The sequence below is a fragment of the Bos mutus genome, chromosome 28 (genome assembly GCF_027580195.1).
Source record: "Bos mutus isolate GX-2022 chromosome 28, NWIPB_WYAK_1.1, whole genome shotgun sequence".
NCBI classification, from domain to species: domain Eukaryota; kingdom Metazoa; phylum Chordata; class Mammalia; order Artiodactyla; family Bovidae; genus Bos; species Bos mutus.
Window position 1 is genome coordinate 20715709 of NC_091644.1, and position 21162 is coordinate 20736870.

The window sequence follows — 21162 nt, forward strand, 5'->3', positions numbered from 1 at the left end:
GATGCCATCCAACCATCTCATCCTCTGTTGTCCCCTTCTCCTCTTGCCTTCACTCTTTCCCAGAATCAGGGTCTTTTGTAATGAGTCAGCTCTTCGCATCAGGTGGCCAAAGTATTGAAGCTTCAGTTTCAGCATCAGAACTTCCAATGAATATTCACTATTGATTTCCTTTATGATTGACTGGTTTGATCTCCTAGGAGCTCAAAGGACTCTCAAAAGTATTCTCCAACTTTACAGTTCAAAACACTAATACTTAAATTAAAAAACAATAATTTCTCAGGACTTAAAAAATAATTTTAAAAAGATAAATAACTACTGTATAGCACAGCACATACTACATCTATTTATCCGTCTGTGAGTTATAGCAGAACAGCATTACTCTTTAAATAAAATATCATAACTTAATCTCCAAATTCAGTATATGCACATAGGTTTCATACAGGGCTTCCCTGGTGTCTCAGATAGTAAAGAATCTGCCTGCTTTGCAGGAAACCCGGATTCAGTGCCTGGGCCAGGAAGATCCCTTGGAGAAGGGAATAGCAATCCACTCCAGTATTCTTGCTTGGAGAATTCCATGGACAGAGGAGCTGGAGGGCTACAGTCCATGGAGTCAAAGAGTCAAACATGACTGAGAGACTAACACTTTCACTTTTCACACAGGGTTCTCACAAATTATTAAGGAAAGGAGTGAAACTGGGACCCAATTTAGAGGCTAGTTCTTAAGGAAGCAGTCAGAGGTCACCGTCTATTTCTCCCACAAATATTCCTTGACCTATAAATCCTCTTCAGAATAACCCTGGTATGTTTTACTTTCTAGTATAACTTTTTCTTCAAATTTGTTAGTTTCATATAATTAGGAGAAAAAGATACAGTGAAAACTTCCTGGTATTAAGTAATACCATAATATGAATTGCCATATTAATTTTAAAAACAAAAGAAGAACGTACAAATTGCAGATTATTTAATCTGACCACAGTTTTTGCAAATGCAGTTTACATGCACTTTTTTGGGTTTGTTTGTTAATGGCACTTAAACTCTACTCAAGATTTCTGGAGATTAGTAACCCTGTTTTCCACTAGGGTTTAACCCCTGTCAAGTCACTCCACCTGGAATGTTCCCTCATGATCAAAGATAATATTCAAAGACCTTGCCTCACCTAACTCCCTCCAGAAGGCCATCAGATAACTAGCTAATTCATGATCCTATGAGGAACCAAGAAAGTTTTAGTTTTTGATGCATTCCACATTGCCCATATGCATGCGTGCACACTGGTGGCACAGTGGTAAAGAACCCTTCTGCCAATGCAGGAGACACGGGTTCAATCCCTGGGTCAGGAAGATCCCCTGAAGAAGGAACTGGCAAACCACTCCGGTCAGTATTCTTGCCTGGAAAATGCCATGGACAGAGGAGCCTGGTGGGCCACTCTTTGGGGTCCCAGAGTCAGATATGACTAGCCATGGACACACATCCAGGCTTATGGCCCACATGCCTTGGGTCTCTGCTCCCTTCCTCCAACATTTCCCTTTGAAGAAAATATGTCTATTTCAGTTTAGACTTTCTAAGAATAATAACATAATCTCCAAGAATACTGACTATTTATTCAGCACTTAGCTGGTGATGGTATGCACAGAGGTATTTATACATTCCTAACAAAAAAGTCAGAGAGCATTCTGGAGTCAAAGATCAGTAAATCTCTCCCAGCTACCTTCTTCCCCACGGCCTAGGACACACTGAAATCTTTTGTCTTGAGAAAACAAAAGCCTCCAGAAATATTTAGCTCCCACCCTACCTCACTGCACTGTTCACAAAGAATGTCATCCAAACTGCAATCACCTACCATGTACCTTCAACCCACTATAATTAGGCTTCTGCTCCCACTACCCGACTGAAACTATCCAAGATTCACCACTGTAGTCCAGTTGCTCACTTAAGATCCTCCTTTCAGTTCTGAGTCCATCATTTCAGTCTCCCTGGTTGGCTTCTTTCCCCACATATAAAGGATAGTATTTCCCTTTGTCTCCTCTCCATTCACCCCATTTACTGGCACACTTGCCCTTCAGTCTATGATTGCCTGCTGTTGATTCTCACATCAAGAAAAGATATTCCTCCTGAATGTGAAATTTATCCGCTAACTGGACATCTTTACCTGGCAGTTACAACTGAACCATGTCTAAAAGGGCTTCCCTGATGGCTCAGATGGTAAGGAATTTGCCTGCAATCCAGGAGACCCAAATTCTAACCCTTGGTCAGGAACATCCCCTGGAGAAGGGTATGGCTGGCAACTCCAATATTATTGTTTGGAGAATTCCATGGACATAGGAACTTTGGTGGTCTACAGTCAATGGGGTCGCAGAGTGTCAGACAGGACTGAGTGGTTAAAACTTTCATGTCTAAAAGTTAATGAATTACTTCATTCTTTGGGCTTGCTTTAACCCCCAAATCCACCTAATGACCCATGAGTCTTCTGAGAAGCCATTAAGTTGAGCAGTTCAGTTCAGTTCAGTAGACCCTTCCATTTATCCCTGTGTTCCCCATTCCTACTTCTTTGCCTCCGTACATTCATTCAAAATGCCTATAGAGACCAATAACAAGGCATGTATCCATCAAAAGTAGAGAAAAGGGACCAGTTCTTATGGAGCTCACATTTTAATGAGTGTTAGATAGCAAACATTGTCAGGACCTAAGCTACCCTGAGTGGATTAATCTCAGAATTCAGATTGGCTTGCAGAATATAGCACTCCGAAACCTTCATGCTGTTCTAAGGAAGCACTGTCCAATGTAAGTACAATGTGAGCTACAGAAATCATTTCAAAGCTTTTAGGAGGTATTTTCTTTAGGTAAAAAGAAGCAGGTAAAATAAAATTTAATATATTTCTGTTTAAGTCACCATAGCAAGCATATTATTTCAGCATGGAATTATTGTAAAAATTATCAGATAGTTTACATTTTTACATAAAACCTATGAAATTTAGTGTATATTTTATACTTAATGAACCGCAATTCAATGCTAAATATTCAATGATTGAAAGAAAATGCAGTGGTACCAAAATAAAGTTGTATTTTAAATTTTAAAATTAAAATAAAATAAAAATTGGTTTCTCAGTTGTCCTACCCAAATTTCTAATTATTAGACAATGCAGTTATTTATGGAATTCATTTGAAATGCAAATCTAATTGCTTTAGGCTATATTCCACACTGCACCTGGCTAAACAACAACATCACCCAAGGGGGTTATAGAAACCACACATTCTAAACTAACCCCTGCCTGGTTCCCTTAGATCTAAAGCTAAAAAGCCCATAAAGACTCAAAGAACAGCCTGGTAAAGGAAAGAGGGAATCAAGATTCCCCAGAGCAAAATTCACATTTTTCAGTCTAGCAAGCAAGGCCTCCAAGTTCCTGGCTTTGGGCCATATTTTACAGAATGTCTCTTAAACCAACCATTCTCCCCTACCCAGCCCTACCCCCCAGCCTTGCTTCCTCTAGGCTATTTTAAGCAGGCCTATGATCAAGTAGAACTTAACATAGAAAGCTTTTTGGTCTTCCAATTTGCCTCTAATAAAGAACTAGAGGAAATGTGACACTGTGGAATCAAGTATTTCTTAATTCCCCAGCTTTTTATATATTTTCTTCTTGCTGTTGGTGGTGGTGTTTTTATTTTTTTATTTTTTGGTCCACATCACAAGTCACGAGGGATCTGATCTCTCAAACAGGGATGAAACACTTTCCCAGATGAAACACTTTCCCACTTTCCCACATCAGTGGTAGCCCAGATTAAACACTGGACTGCCAAGGAAACCCCAGATCAAATATTTCTTTTTGTTTCAAATCAATTATTTCTTATCCTGCTGCCTCACTCAGATAAAAGGGGCTTCCCTGGTGGCTCAGATGGTAAAGAATCTGTCTACAATGCAGGAGATCCAGGTTCAACCCCTGGGTTGGGAAGATCTCCTGGAGAAGGAAATGGCAGTTCACGCCAGTATTCTTGCCTGGAGAATCCCATGGACAGAGGAGCCTGGCAGGGTACAGTCCATGGGATTGCAAAGAGTTGGACATGACTGAGGGACTAATGCACTCAGATAAAACCGAACACTCCCTTCTTTACTATCTCTGCACACATATTTAACACATCAATTGATTGCACTTACTTGTTTTGTTGTTCAGTCACTCCATCATGTCTGACTCTTTTGAGACCCCATGGACCGTAGCAAGCAGGCTTCCCTGTCCTTCATTATCTCCTGGAGTTTGCTCAACCATGTCCACTGAGTCAGTGATGCCATCCAACCATCTCGTCCTCTGTTGTCCCCTTCTCCTGCCTTCAATCTTTCCCAGAATCAGGGTCTTTTCCAATGACTCTGCTCTTTGAATGGTGGTGGCCAAAGTATTGGAGCCTCAGCTTCAGCAACAGTCCTTCCAGAGAATATTCAGGGTTGATTTCCTTTAGCATTGGCTCGTTTGATCTCCTTGCAACCCAAGGGACTCTCAAGAATCTTCTCCAACGTCACAGTTTGAAAGCATCCATTTTTGGTCCTCAGCCTTCTTTACGGTCCAACTCTCACATCTATACATGACTACTGGAAAAACAATAACTTTGACCATACAGAACTTTGTCAGCAAAGTAATGTCTCTGCTTTTTAATATGCTGTCTAGGCCGGTCATAACTTTTCTTCCAAGTAGCAATCATCTTTTAATTTCATGGCTGTAGTCACCATCTGCAGTGACTTTGGAGCCCCCAAAAATAAATCCGCCACTGTTTCCATTTTTTCCCCTTTTATTTGCCATGAAGTGATGGGATCATATGCCACAATCTTAGTTTTTTGAATGTTGAGTTTTAAGCCAGCTTTTTCACTCTCCTCTTTCAGTTTCAAGAAGCTCTTTAGTTCTTTGCTTTCTGCCATAAGAGTGGTGTCATCAGTTTATCTGAGGTTATTAATATTTCTCCCAGTAATCTTGATTCCAGCTTTTGCTTCATCCAGCCCAGCATTTCACATGATGTACTCTGCATATAAGTTAAATAAGCAGGGTGACAATATACAGCCTTGAGGTACTCCTTTCCCGATTTGGAACCAGTCCATTGTTCCAGGTCTGGTTCTAACTGTTGCTTCTTGACCTGCATACAGGTTTCTCAGGAGGCAGTAAGGTGGTCTGGTATTCCCAACTGTTTAAGAATTTTCCACAGTTTGTTGTGATCCACACAGTCAGAGGTGTTTGCATAGTCAAGGAAGCAAAAGTAGATGTTTTTCTAGGATTCTCTCGCTTTTACTATGATCCAACAGATATTGGCAATTTGATCTCTCTGGTTCCTCTGCCTTTTCTAAATTGAGCTTATACATCTGGAATTTCTTGGTTCACATACTGTTGAAGCCTAGCTTGGAGGATTTTGAGCCTTACCTTGCTGGCACGTGAAATGAGCACAGTCGTGCAGCAGTTTGAATAGTAGTTCTTTACTAATATGAGAATATTTATGTGAGACTTTCCTAGTGGTCCAATAGTTAAGATCCTGCGTTCCACTGCCTGGTGCATGGTCTCGAATTTAGGTGGGGAATTAAGATCCCACTGTGGTGTGGCCAAAAAAAGATTAAAAAAAAAAAGTTTGGAGAATTTTTATGTAAAGCTTGTTTGAGCTGCATCATAACAACAAATGTTTCAAAAGGATACAGGACTGGGTGAATAAAGTACCGTAGAATATGTCTGTACAATGGAATTCTAGGTATTCACTAAAGTAGCCTGTATTGCAATGACAAAATTTCAAAACATAGTATTAAAAAGGGCAGCTGAAAAATTACATATGATACAGTCCTCTGTATGTGTATGTGGAAAGTGTTAGGGAGAAGTATCTATGTAAGTGTAGATTCCAATCATCAGCTACCTTTATAATAAAGGTTGTAAAAATTCTAATTACATTAAAAATAGAAATAAAAATTCAGAAAACCACATCCAGGAAACTTCAGTATCAATAAACTTTCTATGAAAAACTGTCTCAGTGCTCGCTTCAGCAGCACATATACTAAAATTGGAATGATACAGAGAAGATTAGCATGGCCCCTGTGCAAGGATGACACGCAAATTCATGAAGGGTTCCATATTTTTATGGAATTTAGAAAGATGGTAATGATAATCCTGTATGCAAGACAGCAAAAGAGACACAGATGTATAGAACAGTCTTTTGGACTCTGGGGGAGAGGGAAAGGGTGTGTTGATTTGGGAGAATGGCATTGAAACATGTATAATAGCATATATGAAACGAATCGCCAGTCCAGGTTTGATGCATGATACAGGATGCTTGGGGCTGGTGCACTGGGATGACCCAGAGGGATGGTATGGGGAGGGAGTTGGGAGGGGGGTTCAGGATGGGGAACACATGTATACCCATAGGGATTCATGCTGATGTATGGCAAAACCAATACAATATTGTAAAGTAATTAACCTCCAATTAAAATAAATAAATTAAAAAAAAAGAAAAGACAAGAGTATATGTATATGGAAAAATAAAACAAATAATTTTTGAAGATAAAAAAAAGAAAGAAAAACTGTTTCATTCCAAAAATAATAAGTAAATAAAAATTAAGGACTTAATGGATATTTTTTGCAAGAAGACAAACAGGTGGCCAGCAGGTACATAAAAAGAAGCTAATCATTATTCACTATTAAAAAAACACAAATCAAAACCACAATGAGATACTACCTCAAATAAAGTAGTGGCACTATTCAAAATAGTCAAGGTAAGGAAACAACTTCAGTGTCTGTCAATTGATTAATGAGTAATGGGTACAAAAAATGTGGTATATATACAGAATGGGATTTTATTGTCTTTCAGTTCAGTTCAGTCGCTCAGTCATGTCTGACTCTTTGCAACCCCATGAACCACACCTTGCCAGGCCTCCCTGTTCATCACCAACTCCCAGAGTTTACCCAAACCCATGTCCATCGAGTCGGTGATGCCATCTAACCATCTCATCCTCTGTCGTCCCCTTCTCCTCCTGCCCTCAATCTTTCCCAGCATCAGGGTTTTTTCAAATGAGTCAGCTCTTCACATTAGGGGGCCAAAGTACTGGAGTTTCAGCTTCAACATCAGTTGAATCAGTTCAAAATCAGTTCAGGACTGATTTCCTTTAGGATGGACTGGTTGGATCTCCTTGCAGTCCAACAGACTCTCAAGAGTCTTCTCCAACACCAGAGTTCACTGATTCCTAGAATGTTGACGTTCACTCTTGCCATGTCCTGTTTGACCACTTCCAATTTGCCTTGATTCATGGACCTAACAGTCCAGGTTCCTATGCAATATTGCTCTTTACAGCATCAAACCTTGCTTCTATCACCAGTCCCGTCCACAAATGGGTGTTGTTTTTGCTTTGGCTTCATCACTTCATTCTTTCTGGAGTTATTTCTCCACTGATCTCCAGTAGTGTATTGGGCACCTACCGACCTGGGGAATTCATCTTTCAATGTCCTATCTTTTTGCCTTGTCATACTGCTCACGGGGTTCTCAAGGCAAGAATACTGAAGTGGTTTGCCATTCCCTTCTCCAGTGGACAACATTCTGTCAGACCTGTTCACCATGACCCGTCCGTCTTGGGTGGCCCCACGTATAGTCTTTAAAAGGAAGGAAATCCTACCATTTGCAACAACATGGATGAACCTAATGGGCATTATGCCAAGAGAAATATGTTACACAGAGAAAGATAAATATTGCATGGTATCATATATATTTATGGAATCTAAAAAAAAATCAAACACAGAAACAGAGTAAAAATTGATTCGTAGGAGCTGAGGCATGAGAGAAACAGAGAGAGGTTGGTAAAAGGGTACAGGCTTTCAGTTATACAATGAATAAGGTCTGAGGTCCTAATGTATAATTTAGTAACAATAGTTGACAACAATGTACTGTATAACTGAAATTTGCTAAGAGAATGGAAGGCTTTCCAGGTGGCTCAGTGTTAAGAATTTCCCTGCCAACGCAGGACACTTGGGTTCAATCTCTGGGTTGGGAAGATTCTGAGAAGGAAATGGCAACCCACTCCAATATTCTTGCCTAGGAAATCCCATGGACAGATGAGCCTGGTGGGCTATGATCCCTGGAATCTCAAAAGAATCAGAACGATTTAGTAATTAAAAGAACAACAACAAGAGAGTAAGATTTACATGTTTTCAGAAAGAAAAATGAAAAACAAAGGTAAATCTATGAGAAAGGGAAAGATAAATCCATGCTAATTAACTCAATGGAGGGAATACTCTTCACATTGTACACTTTAAGTAGGTTGCAAATCTATTTGTCAATTTTTTTGAGGTGGTGGAGGGAGAAAGCTACACTAGGTAATCTGTGGGATCCAACTAGTTTCCTGACCAGGGATTGAATCTATGCCTTCAGCAGTGAAAGCTCAGAGTCCTAACCACTGGACTGCCAGGAAATTCCCTTTATTTGTCAATTATACCTCAATAAGACTGGAAAAAAATCTCAGTAATAATTTTTAAAATGAAAATAATGTAATCACTTAAAAATGTCAGACTATAAAGAATAAGGATTGATAATATCTAGAGGTGATAAATTTGTTGCTCTTGGTTTAAGTTTAAATTTAGAGGAAAATAACTATCAAAAATTTTTAATTTACACCTCAGGTACATTATTTTTGTTTACACTTTTCTGGAAAATCTTTTGCCCATCTTTTGCATTTCAACTCACATTGCTTTTAGGTGTCTTGTGAACAATAGATCATTTATATTTTGTTTTATTTATTCAGTCTGTGGGATTTCTTTTAGGTTGGGTCTATATTTGTTAAATGGGTCATTTTTCTTTTCTTTTACTCTATTAATTTAAAAGACAGACTATTTTGATTTTATGACTGATTCCCTTTATGTCTTTAAACTCTTAAATTTAAGAGTACTATTTAAAGGATTTAAGAGTAGTGTCTTTAAATAGTACTCTTAAATCCATATTTCTCAATTTATTAAAATCATGATAGAAATCTACTTACTCTGACCCAACAAGAAGTACATAAATTTAATATTACAAGAATGAAGCCTCAAAAAAGTAATATAATACAATCTAATTTTTATAAAACCATAATTAATGTTAGTGTAGTTATAGGAACATAAACCAAATGTTTATTATTTGCTATGGAATTAGTGACTGGGGAAACATTCTTGTAATGAGAAAAAAATAATTTTATTCAAGAGAAAAAATTTTCTTTCAACTACATGCTCATCTCCCTCCTATGTATTTATACTATAGAAATTTACCCTTAAGAACTATAGTATTGAAGATGCATGCAGGAATGACAAAACTTTATATAGACGAGTAAAGAAATGATTATGCTAAGGGCAGGAAAGAAATTTCCTCTTGGGGGTTGGGAAGATGATGAGATGTTAGAATGATATGCACAGATGGTTGCAGTATTGGCAATATCCTATTTCTTAACCACTTGACTGGTGATTGACTGTTCTTGTACTAATTCTGAACTACACAAATGTCTTACATGAACTCTGCATGTATTATTTCAGAAGTGAAATTTAAAAAGCATATGGCAAAATGATAGCGTATGATACCACTCTCTGTATATATGCTTTTATATGTAACAAAAGTGATTTGAAACAATATGAGACAAATGTTAATAATGTCCATCTGGGTGAGTTGGAGGAGGCTCTTAGTCCATACAAACTCTATGTATACATACTCTATGCATACATACATATGTATGCTCTTATATGTAACAAAAGTGATTTGAAAGAGTGTGAGACAAATGTTAATTCTGTCCATCTGGGTAAGTTGGAGGAGGCTTATAGTCCACAACAAATAAATTTACTATTAAAGGAAAAGATACTTAAGTGTCTGCTTGGACACATGTTATTTGAAATAAAACATTAGCACTGGCATTGCCATCATTGTTTCAAATACTTCATAGGGCAAACAAAATGTCATAGATGAAAATGAAGGCATTACAAGGAAATGTAGACATTACAAAAAATAATAATAATAATTTAGAAGTCATTTAATGATATAGAGGAAGGCACTGCATTTTCCCCTTTCCTTTTAAGTATTTCTTTAACAATTAGAAACAGGCAAATTCAAATCTACAGCTCCATTACTTTTCAAAACCTCATAAACATCTTAAACATAGAATATAAATCAAATAAAGGAAAAGGAACACAAGAATAAAATCATAAATCAGAAAAAAGATTCTGAATTTTACAGTTTCCAAAAGACTGGTGTTACATGATGAAACGGGAAATCCTTAAGGTTTAATATCATCCACTAAGTATGGTTGTAAAGACTGACAACCAAATATAAGGCTTTTAATAAAAGAAAATGAAAAGAGCACCAGAAAATGATTTCCTAGTCTATGAACACTGATGGTTTTTTGTTACTGCTGAATTTTTCTCACCTCTCTTTTAAGGATTACAAAGTCACAACTTGACCCTAAATTTACCTCTCTGGCAAGCTGCCAGCTAGCCCTTAGTGGTCTGTTCCTAAACCAGTTTGATGCTTGCTAACAAATGAGATGACATCCATGGAAACTAATGGGAGTTTTGAGAACACAAGGCTCCAGGCAGGAAGAAACCTCAGCAGATGTTATACATTTGGACATTGATAATGAAGCAATTCCAACAAGGTCTCTGGGTATTCTACTTGCAAAATTGATTCAGACAAATCAGCTTGGGGATGAGCAATCAGAGGGACTAAAGACTGGATTAAATATGGTTAACAAAGGACTTTTACCAGGGACAAGCAATACTTGTCTCATAGAGATTTAAATGATATCTAAGACCTTTTAACTAATAATTAATTTTAAAACAGCAAAGAGCAAAATTTTAGCCAGTAATAAATGAGACTAATGCTACAAACTACTAAAAGGGAAGAAAATTTCACTGATTCCAAAACAACATAAAAATGTGATAATCATTTCAAAACATACACATATATCAAATTATCACATTACACACCTGTATGGATCACAATAAACTGTGGAAAATTCTGAAAGAGATGGGAATACCAGACCACCTGACCTGCTTCTTGAGAAATCTGTATGCAGGTCAGGAAGCAACAGTTAGAACTGGACATGGAACAACAGACCAGTTCCAAATAGGAAAAGGAGTACGTCAAGGCTGTATATCGTCACCATGCTTATTTAACTTATATGCAGAGTACATCATGAGAAACGCTGGGCTGGAGGAAGCACAAGCTGGAATCAAGATTGCTGGGAGAAATATCAATAACCTCAGATATGCAGATGACACCACCCTTATGGCAGAAAGTAAAGAGGAACTAAAAAGCCTCTTGATGAAAGTGAAAGAGGAGAGTGAAAAAGTTGGCTTAAAAGCTCAGCACTCCGAAAACGAAGATCATGGCATCTGGTCCCATCACTTCATGGGAAATAGATGGGAAAACAGTGGAAACAGTGTCAGACTTTATTTTTGGGGCTCCAAAATCACTGCAGATGGTGACTGCAGCCATGAAATTAAAAGATGCTTACTCCTTGGAAGGAAAGTTATGACCAACCTGGATAGCGTATTCAAAAGCAGAGACATTACTTTGCCAACAAAGGTCTGTCTAGTCAAGGCTATGGTTTTTCCTGTGGTCATGTATGGATGTGAGAGTTGGACTGTGAAGAAAGCTGAGCACCGAAGAATTGATGCTTTTGAACTGTGGTGTTGGAGAAGACTCTTGAGAGTCCCTTGGACTGCAAGGAGATCCAACCAGTCCATTCTGAAGGAGATCAGCCCTGGGATTTCTTTGGAAGGAATGATGCTAAAGCTGAAACTCCAGTACTTTGGCCACCTCATGTGAAGAGTTGACTCATTGGAAAAGACTCTGATGCTGGGAGGGATTGGGGGCAGGAGGAGAAGGGGACGACAGAGGATGAGATGGCTGGACGGCATCACTGACTCGATGGACGTGAGTCTGAGTGAACTCCGGGAGTTGGTGATGGACAGGGAGGCCTGGCATGCTGCGATTCATGTGGTCGCAGAGTCGGACTCAACTGAACTGAACTGAACACCTTAACCTTGTACAGTGTTATATGTCAATTATATCTCAATGCAGGGTGGAAAAAATTAATTTAAAAAAAAATAAAGTTTGATATTTTTGTACAGTAAAATAAATAAACACAAAACAAGAAAAATAAGTTTGTTAAAAATAATATATTGCTTCATGGAATTATCATGGAAAAAAAGACAAGTGTAGAATTCATCTGAAAAATATGAAAATGTCTGGCGGGAATAAACCCAAAGCTGAAATTCTAAAGAAGTGATAAAAAAGGATTTGCAGTGGCAGTAGGCAACAAATCATAAAACAATGTACTTGGTACTAGGAAACACAATGATACCAGCAAATACAATCATCTCCTTTACACATCCCAAGAAAAATTCACCTTGAGCTAAACTTACACATCATTATATGTAGTTCTAAGAAGTGAGAACCCAGCTACATAAAAATAGTGGAATCTTTCATGTCTGGCATTTTAAGATTATTTACATTGAAGTTTTATACATCTTACCCTTTGCCTGCAGTGCCAGCTGGGTTTTACTAATTATGGGACAGATACACCAGAGGCTAACCATGCTCTGATATAAAACCCTTACTACACAAGCTTAGTGGCTAAGTAAGTTATGAAGTGGCCATCTGTGTTTTCTGCTTAAGCTGCTGAGAGGATCTCAAGGTTAGAAGAGACTTTCAAGGGCATGGAGTCCATCTAGTAAGGCCAAGCACCAACTATCTGCAATTCCTCTATCAAGCAATCCACCAACCTCTGCTTAAGTGCAAACAGTAACAAGAAACTGTCCAGTGTGCCGTTTCGTCCCACCCTTCATCCATCAGTCCTACTTCATCCTGGGAACCTGATATGGCAAGTCTCCCTTAAGCCTTCAGTTATATATCAGTGATGGATTATACTCCACAGAATAGAACAAAGGGCTATGAGTCCTTTCTTTAGACTGAAGTAGCCATATACTTTCAAGACTATCCAAATTGCTCTCCAGAAAGATAGTGGTAGTGCTCAGTGGCTCAGTGTCTGACTCTTTGAGAACCCATGACTGTAGCCTGCCAGGCTCCTCTATCCATGGAATTTTCCAAGCAAGGAGGCTGAAGTGGCTTGCCATTTCCTACTCTAGGGGATCTTGCTGACCGAAGGATCAGACCCACGTCTCCTGCATTGGCCGGCGGATTCTTTACCATTTCAGCACTTCAGGGAAGAAGGAAGATAGTACCAATGTATTTTCTCACAGAGTGCATAGACTGTCCCATTTTAAGTCAAATTTTCCATATTTTCTGATCATGTTCTTTTAGCTTTCCAAATTCATATGGAAAGGAAAAAAGATAGAATAATGTATGCTTTTCAACTTATTATAGAGGCTGACCATTTAAAACTTATTTCTTGGACATTTATATTTCTTCTTTTGTGAAGCTGACAACTTACTACGTTTTTTTCTCCTTTATTTTAAATTTCCAGGCACCTCTATCGTTCCCCATAACATCATAAATCTTACTGATGTTATTTGTAAGTGCTCTTATTTCCAACTACTGTCAGTATTATCTGATGTAATCTACCTTATTTAGAAATTTGAACTCTTTTTAGACCAAGCATGAGGTTTTTATGCTATCAGGAAACATCTTGAACTTCAATTCCTCTTTTCTATGTTCTATTTATGTTTTAATCTAAAGATTAAAGGCCGATAAACAGCAAAGCTACAGGATAAATTGTCTCCTCTCTACAGTTAACAAAACTAAACACAAACTCTTACAAAAAAAACTTACGTCACCTTTAACTTTATTTTTTTTCATAGTTATTATAGGCTTAATGTTATCTGACATTATATAACATCTTTATAACCTATGCTGCTGCTGCTGCTAAGTAGCTTCAGTCGTGTTCGACTCTGTGAGACCCCAGAGACAGCAGCCCGTCAGGCTCCCCGTCCCTGGGATTCTCCAGGCAAGAACACTGGAGTGGGTTGCCATTTCCTTCTCCAAAGCATGAAAGTGAAAAAATAAAGTGAAGTCACTCAGTCATGTCCGACTCCTAGCGACCCCATGGACTGCAGCCCACCAGGCCCCTCTGTCCATGAGATTTGCCAGGCAAGAGTATTGGAGTGGGTTGCCATTGCCTTCTCCGTTATATAACATCTTTAAAAAGATAATTATATAACATCTTAAAAAATCTGTGTTCAATCAAATATGTTTACTTTAGCAATAATTATAATGATGAAAAAGCAGAAGCCAATTATTTCTCCTGAACAATAATATTTTCCTGACAATGCTATTGTAATTTGATAATGCTACTATTTTAGGTAATATATAAACTATTATTCAAAAATAAATTACAGTAAGACTTTCCTGGTGGTCCAGAGGCTAGGAATCTGCCTGCCAGTGCAGAGGACACAGGATCAATCCCTGATCCAGGAAGATTCCACATGCCTGGGGGGACAACTAAGCCTGCTCGCTGCAACTACTGAACTCCTGCACCTAGAGCCCATTCTCCCCAGCAAAAGAAGACACCAAAGGAGAAGCCCTTGAACCACGACTAGAAACTAGCCCAAATGCAGCAACAAAGACCCAGTGCACCAAAAATAAATAAATAATAAAATGTTTAAAATGAATACATTGTTATAATTAAAGCAGCTATTATAGAGCCATTTAATGGGTAACAATTGACAAGAACACAGCTATAACTAGAATGACTAAATAAAACAACTGACAAGCCAAATGTTGGAGAAGATGCAGAGCAATTAATAGTCTCATAATTTCAGTGGAAGAGTCTTAAAATATTAAACATACATCTACCCTACAAGCAATTCAAATTCTACTTATGCAAGACAAATGAAAATATATGTTCACACCCAGAAAAAGCCCTTGCATAAGAATGCATTGGCCTGAATGTAGAGAAATTGGATCTTTCATACACTGGCAGTTCCTCTAAGAGTTAAACATAGAATTAACATGACTGAGCAATTCCATTCCTAGGTATGTACCCATGAGAAATGAAAACATGTCTACACAAAAACTTGTAGTGAATCCACATATCGGCATTGTTCAGAAGAGCCAAAAAGTGGAAATAACTCAAATGGACCTCAGCTGGTGACTGAGTAAGTAAAATACGCTGCATGCATACAATGGAATATTATGCAGGAAGAGAGGAAGGTACGTGCTACAACATGGATGAATCCTGAAAGCATTATGTTAAATGAAAGAAACCACTTATAAAGTATGATCCTTTTTCTGTGAAATACATTATTTGGGGGGATAAGGAAAAGGTTCTAAAATTGATTGTGGTGATCCATGCACAACTGTGAGTATACTAAATACTCCCAGAAAAATATATTCTATAAAATTCAATATGTGAAAAAATTATAGAAAAGGCAAAATCAACCTACGGTGATAGAAATAAACCCAGTAGTTGCTTGGAGGGGGAGCAGATTAACTAGGAAGAGGTGCTGCTGCTGCTGCTGCTAAGTCACTTCAGTCGTGTCCGACTCTGTGCGACCCCATAGACGGCAGCCTACCAGGCTCCCCCATCCCTGGGATTCTCCAGGCAAGAATACTGGAGTGGGTTGCCATTTCCTTCTCTAATGCATGAAAGTGAAAAGTGAAAGTGAAGTCGCTCAGTTGTGTCCGACTCTAGCGACCCCATGGACTGCAGCCTACCGGGCTCCTCTGTCCATGGGATTTTCCAGGCAAAAGTACTGGAGTGGGGTGCCATTGCCTTCTCCAGGAAGAGGTGCTAGGATGACAGAAAAGATGGATGTCTTACTGTGCATTCATCAAAACTGGTTAAGTAATATTTTTAAGACCTGGGTATTTCACTGTATATAAAATACATTTCAAAAATAAGGCTAGGGACTTTCCCAGTGAGAGTCAAAGTTTTATTCCCTCACTCATGCAATCCCATGGATTGTAGCCTGCCAGGCTTCTCAATCCATGGAATTCTCCAGGGAAGAATACTGAAGTGGGTCGCCATTCCCTTCCTCAGGGGATCTTCCCAAAGCAGGATGTATCAAACCTGGGTCTCCTGAATTGCAGGCAGATTCTCTACCATCTGAGCCACCAGGGAAGCTGGTGGTCCAGTGATTAAGACTTCATGATCCCAGTGCAGGAGGCCTGGGTTCGATCCCTGGTCAGGGAACTAGATCCCACATGCCACAACTAAAGAGTCTACATGCTGCAACTAAGACCTGGCACAGCCAAATAAATAAGGCTGTTATTTAATGCCCACAAAACTACTAAGAGGATCTACCCTTCAGATGTGAGAGTAAGGAGGATTAAAGAAGGGAGGGACAATGAATACAAAGAACATTTTTCATTTTCTTCATATATTTCTTCTTTTTTTTTTTCTCTGTTCCTCCAAATTTATTCTTGTGCGAGGACATGCTGGGGCTTTTTTTCTTAAGAGCTTATGTTGTATGTTCTCTTCCCCAGGTCACCCCTCTAGTGGCTGCAGCCTTTCTCTCCCAGTCACCTGACTCATAATCGGCAGGATGTTTTGCGGGGTCCCAGCCACTTCTGGCATGGGAGGTGAGTATGGACCATGCTGGGCCTAGGGACCCAGAGGGCTAAGGCTTTGAACCTGCAGAGGCTGGGGGTTGCCGGCAGGCTATAAGTCCCAGGGGGTGGCCAGGGGCCAAGAGACCTCCTCCAAGTGGGGTCAGCTGGATGCAGAGATGACAGCTGTAGTGTGGCTGGACTTCTCTAGTATCTCAGAGTCCCGAAGCCAGGTAGATAGTTGAAAAGCATGTGACAGACCTTGTATGCCCACAACCATGTCATAAGCAAGGTGTGGTCACTCAGCTATAGGGGCAAGTAGCTGAGCAGGAGGGGTGGAATGGAGCACCAGGCCTCACATGCAGCCCCAGGACCCAGAGGCCTGTGCTCTGCTTGGGTCCCCTGCAGATTGAGGGGGCCCTGACCTCTGATAGAGTCCCCTGTAGACTGAGGGGGTCCTGTCCTCTGCTTGAGTTCCCCACAGATTGAAGTGTGCTGTCCTGCTCACATCCCCCGCAAATTGAGGGGGGACTGTCCTCTGCTTCTTCATACATTTCCTTCAAGATTATTCTTTTTTTGTAATTTAAAATTAGTTTAAATGAGTTCATTGGATTTCCTTTTAAATCATACTGATGTTTGTATTTTCTTGCTCAACAAAATTTTGACTACACTTTAATATTTGTTTCAGATCATTAATTGTACCTTGGGTGCTAGTATACTTTTCCTGCTATTCTGATAATCTATAAATATCACCTGGACGTAAAGTTTTGTAATTTATACACACCCTGAAAGATGATTAATGTAATTTATTTCCTATCTAGCTCACAATCAACAACAAAAAAAATTTTAATGCTACTTTGTCCTAGATTGAGGGAATAAGCTGTTACTGATTGACTGGTTATCTTCTATTTTACTTTGTCTCCACTGAGTTCCTCTGAGTTAGACTTCTCTCTTTTGCATTGAGTTTTTTGTAAGATAGGGTTGTGTGGAAGATAAGAGTGGAAAGGGCAAGATAAAGAAGGAATGAAGTCTGAGTCACATTCTCTTCCAATCCTAAACCTACTTAGCCTCATCATCTTCTCACTTCCATTTTTCAACATCCCAGATACTTACTATGCCCATATTTGATCATATAGTGACCAGAATCCAACTTTCTCAACCAAAATGAACCATTTGGTCACACTGTGCAATAGGACGTTAAATAGTCAGAGGCATTTTTCATTATTATTGAAAAGCTTCCTTCATTTAACCTCCAAAACTTAAAATATGTGCCATTATTATGTCCAAAGGAAAGTTAAGATGACTTAAAGATAACCAAATAAAATGTTCAGCTTAAAATGAAGTCCATCATAATTATATCAGTCAAGAAATATGAATGGATACTAAAAACTAAGAAGTAACAGAATGCTTACACAGTCTTAAAGCATCTCTACAGGAGAAATTTATTACAGAAGGAAAAAGGGTAATTTAGGAGAAACTTGGCAGATGCCACCTTAACCAAGAGATCAATGTTAAGAACATAGTTATGGAACAAACTGACATCATGTGCTTTCAGATATAAATTCACTGAAAAAAAACAAAAAAACAAAGAACTTCGCTGGTGTTTCACTGGTTAAGAATCTGCCTTCCATGTTGATGTATGGCAAAAATCAACACAACACTGTAAAGCAATTATCCTCTAATTAAAAATAAATAAATTATTAAAAAAAGAATCTGCCTTCCAATGCAGGGAACGCAGCTTTGAGCCTGAGCCCGTATGTGTACTAGAATGAAGACCTAGCACAGGCAAAATCAAAAACAAAACAACCAACAACAACAATAAAAACCAAAGCACTGCTAACTCACTTCTGTGGCATTCTTGTTAAAAATGCATAATCTGAATCTAATCATGAGCAAACATCAGTTCAGTTCAGTCGCTCAGTCGTGTCTGACTCTTTGCGACCCCATGGACTGTAGCACGCCAGCCTTCCCTATCCATCACCAACTCCTGGAGCTTGGTCAAACTCATGTCCATTGAGTCAGTGATGGCATCAAGCCATCTCATCCTCTGTTGTCCGCTTCTCCTCCCGCCTTCACTCTTTCCCAGCTTCAGGATCTTTTCCAATGAGTTAGTTTATCGCATCAGGTGGCCAAAGTAATGGAGTTTCAGCTTCAGCATCAGTCCTTCCAATGAATATTCAGGACTGATTTCCTTTAGAATGGACTGGTTGGATCTCCTTGCAGTCCAAGGGACTCTCAAGAGTCTTCTCCAATACCACAGTTCAAAGGCACCAATTCTTTGGTGCTCAGCTTTCTTTATAGTCCAACTCTCACATCCATTCATGACTACTGGAAAAAATTGAAACTTTAACTAGATGGATTTTTGTTGGGAAAGTAATGTCTCTGCTTTGTGATATACTGTCTAGCTTTGTCATAGCTTTTCTTCCAAGAAGTAAGCGTCTTTTAATCTCATGGCTACAGTCACCATCTGCAATGATTTTGGAGCCCCCCAAAATATAGTCTCTCACTGTTTCCACTGTTTCCCCATCTATTTGCCATGAAGTGATGGGACCAGATGCCATGATCTTAGTTCTCTGAATGTTGAGCTTTAAGCCAACTTTTTCACTCTCCTCTTTCACTTTCATCAAAGGCTCTTTAGTTCATCTTTGCTTTCTACCCTAAGTGTGGTGTCATCCAAAAATCTGAGATTATTGATATTTCTCATAGCAATCTTGATTCCAGCTTGTGCTTCATTCAGCCCGGCATTTTACATGATATACTGTGCATATAAGTTAAATAAGCAGGGTGACAATAAACAGCCATGACATACTCCTTTCCCAATTTGGAACCAGTCTGTTGTTCCACTGTTGCTTCTTGACCTGCATACAGATTTCTCAGGAGACAGGTCAGATGGTCTGGTATGCCCATGTCATTAAGAATTTTCCACAGTTTGCTGTGATCCACACAGTCAAGGCCTTTGGCATAGTCAATAAAGCAGAAGTTTTTCTGGAACTCTCTTGCTTTTTTGATGATCCAGCGGATGTTGGCAATTTGATCTCTGGTTCCTCTGCCTTTCTAAATCCAGATTGAACTTCTGGAAGTTCATGGTTCACTTACTGTTGAAGCCTGGCTTGGAGAATTTTGAGCATTACTTTGCTAGCGTGTGAGATGAATGCAATTGTGCGGTAGTTTGAGCATTCTTTGGCATTGCCTTTCTTTGGGATTGGAATGAAAACTGACCTTTTCCAGTCCTGTGGCCACTGCTGAGTTTTCCAAATTTGCTGACATATTGACTGAAGCACATTCAAAGCACATTCACAGCATCATCTTTTAGGATTTGAAATAGCTCAACTGGAATTCCATCACCTCCACTAGCTTTGTTCATAGTGATGCCTCCTAAGACCCATTTGACTTCTCATTCCAGGATGTCTGGCTCTAGGTCAGTGATCACACCATTGTGATTATCTGGGTCATGAAGGTCTTTTTTGGATAGTTCTTCTGTATATTCTTGCCACCTCTTCTTAATATCTTCTGCTTCTGTTAGGTCCACAACATTTCTCTCCTTTATTGTGCCCATCTTTGCATGCAATGTTCCCTTGGTATCAAATAAACCCATATAAGAGACATTCTAACTGAGGTATACTCTTTGAAAATGTCAGGCTGACAAGACTAATGAGATAGAACAACTGAATGCAATTTATAATCTGAAATTATTTTTGATATGCACTGCATTAAGGACAGATGGTGAATTTTGATCAGTAGATGGTAATAGTATTGTATCAATGTTAACTCCCAATTTTGATTATTGTATTATAGCTATGCAAGATGAGGTCTTTGTTTATAGGAAATACAAACTTTAGTATTTAGGGGTAAAGAAACCTCATCTTTACAACCTCAATTTCACATCTGAAATTACTCTCAAATAATTTAAGGGGGAAAATCTACATGAGAAGACATAAAACAAATAAGATAAAATGTTAACATGAGTAACCTAGGTGAATGGTATATGAGAATACTTTGTAGTATTCTTACAGCTTTTCTGTTGTTTGAAATTATGTCAAGGTATTTTTTTAATTTTAATGAAGCTAACAAGAATGAAGTAGGAAGATGAGATGCTTCCTCATTTTGGAGTTGAGCATATTACATGGTTTGACCAACAAATACTACTGAATTTTCTTAGTTGAAAATCAAAATAGAAAATTCTGGCCATGGGCAGCACATAAGTTAGTCTTGACAGACACTTTTTCACTAGAAATTATACTGAGAAGTTAGACTGTCCCTTATATAACTATGGCATGTCATGATGCACAGTATCTTAGAAAACATGGCCCAGGTAACTCAGCTTTCGGATGGTTCCAACTTGTTTTAATGAAGTGATCAAATATCAGAGGCTTTAAATAAACCCTGGATAGCTGGATTAAATTTCTGATGAAATGTTCTAACCTGCAGTGCAGCTATTTTATACTGTCTGTTAAGTGAGACATAAACGAGATTTCAAGTGTGCTGAGTGACAAAAATCATTGTTTTGAAATAGCTTCCTTTTGTTTTAATCTGCAAATAACATTCAGAATTTTATAAGTTTCATCAATAACCTGACTTCAAGCCAATAATAGTAGCTTTACAAGTGCTTCCCCATGGCTCTATAAATACCTCTGCTTCTTTTTTTATTTTTCATTTCTTTATTTCAGTTAGCCAATAATTAAGGCATCCCTTTCTCTT

General features: G+C 38.7%; 1 protein-coding gene and 1 non-coding gene across 5 annotated transcripts in view; one reads left to right on the forward strand and one right to left on the reverse strand.

Annotated features, from left to right (window-relative positions):
- TET1 (tet methylcytosine dioxygenase 1) overlaps nt 1–21162 on the reverse strand; it is a 137975-nt gene that overhangs the window by 62327 nt on the left and 54486 nt on the right. The gene's annotated exons all lie outside the window — the stretch shown is intronic.
- On the forward strand, nt 5983–6089 carry LOC138986166 (U6 spliceosomal RNA). The gene has a single exon (XR_011463062.1). It is a non-coding gene; the product is annotated as a U6 spliceosomal RNA (small nuclear RNA).